This window comes from Heptranchias perlo, chromosome 35 (genome assembly GCF_035084215.1).
Source record: "Heptranchias perlo isolate sHepPer1 chromosome 35, sHepPer1.hap1, whole genome shotgun sequence".
In the NCBI taxonomy this organism is placed as follows: Eukaryota; Metazoa; Chordata; class Chondrichthyes; order Hexanchiformes; family Hexanchidae; genus Heptranchias; species Heptranchias perlo.
In genome coordinates this window covers 19,671,889-19,673,587 of record NC_090359.1, presented here as the reverse complement: position 1 = coordinate 19,673,587, position 1,699 = coordinate 19,671,889, and the positions used below count along the sequence as shown (strand labels likewise).

Here is a 1,699-nt window from a genome sequence, read left to right as displayed (position 1 = left end):
CAAATTTTATGAATCAAGTGGCCATCTGGACAAGGGCCAAGTTGGGCACGCCTTTCCCCGGAGATTTGTACATCGTGTGCGGACACAGTCCATTTTTGATCACCAGATAAAGTGGAAGGTGGCTGGAGTGACTGTTGCGGCCCAGAAGCGAGCTTTTGCAGCGGCTGCACCTCAACACCCGGTCCTTGAAACGCTTTAATATCTAAAGGTTGCTAGATATTTTGCTGAAAAATTAACGGGACGTGAACGACAAATACCGCTATTAATCGGCTAGCAACTCCTTCACGCTGAAGGAGTGTATGGATGTTATAGCCTACTGCGTTAGCAGATGTTATTTCTGTTGTTAGTTTAAAAGCCAGGGGAGAGCGCGAACGCAGTCCCCCACTACCACAAATTTTGCAGTCGAGTATCCCGCATTTGGGGACATCGCAGGCGTCAGCACACCCGAAGTGCAATGGGCTAGCCTCGTCCTGGGAGAACCTCCTTCGTGATCAAGGTCTCTCCCCTGCCAGGTAAGTATGCTTAAACGTTGTTGCAAATCTCCATCCAACGGCAATCAATACTCTTTCACATTAGGGCAAGTAAGAATCTTAAACCTTCATTTCCATTTCTATAAGGAATATGTACTGAAAATATAAGTGTGATTGATTTCCCTTCATTCTTTTGGTTAATTACGACCAATTTGAAGATTGTAATGCATTTCACTGCCTCATTTGCATATCAACCATAAAAGGAAAGAGCGCCACCATTCGCCGCGGAGCATTCCTGAATGGTTCTGCCCATTTACAACCCGTCCAGACATATCTTTTGTTTCTTTACTTGTCCCATTACCACCCTCCTTGCACCATCATCCTAAACACTCCTGCCTTCCCAGCCCATCACAGACCTTCCCTTTTGTTCTTTCCTCTGACCTCCCCCACTTTCCTGGGTCTCTACTTGCTTAAAAACCGTTAAATCTTTAACTTCTTCAAGTTCTGACGAAAGGTCACATTTCAAATGTAGACAATACAGATTATACAATTTGCAAGATACATAAAGTACAGTTCAAATATAATTCCAACAATACAGTTACACATCGAACATAATTACAGTTCATGACACACTAGGATGCCTCATTGCATTATAGTCAATACAGTTTATTGATTACAGATTCATTACAGGTACATTACATTTCATTACATTTGTATTTTACATTCTGCCTGAGGGGGTTTTTCCCTGATTGCAGCCCCTCGATATACAATGGCGGGAAGGCTCTAAACGGTTGTCTTTCCCCACAGAGCCTTTGCGGCGGCCGCACCCGTCCTCAGTGCGTCCCTGAGCACGTAGTCCAGGACCTTGGAATGTGCCAGTCTGCAACACTCGGTCGTCCTCATCCCACCAGCTCCGCAAACTCTCCTCTTGACCCAGGGCTCTGTCCGGGGACAGACCCTGACCAAGGCAGGCAAACAGGGCCAAGGAAGGAGGGGAGGGGAAGGGCTGGAATTGGATCGAGTCTCACATTCACAGGGTGAAAGACGGTCACAGCAGAGAGTCACACGCACACACACTCTCCTACAAACACCCTCAGCACACTTTAAATACCTGCACTGAGATAGAGACAGTGAGTTTAGAGATACAGAGACCCTCACATCGTCCTACAATACATTTTAAATACCTGTACAATGAGACAGTTTTTTTTATATTTCAAAATAAACTTTAT

At 45.3% G+C, this 1,699-nt stretch overlaps 1 non-coding gene across 1 annotated transcript; it reads right to left on the bottom strand.

Moving 5' to 3' along the window:
- Nucleotides 1-356: 356 nt before the first annotated feature.
- On the bottom strand, nucleotides 357-520 carry LOC137302576 (U1 spliceosomal RNA). Its single transcript, XR_010958471.1, has one exon. It is a non-coding gene; the product is annotated as a U1 spliceosomal RNA (small nuclear RNA).
- Nucleotides 521-1,699: the final 1,179 nt, after the last annotated feature.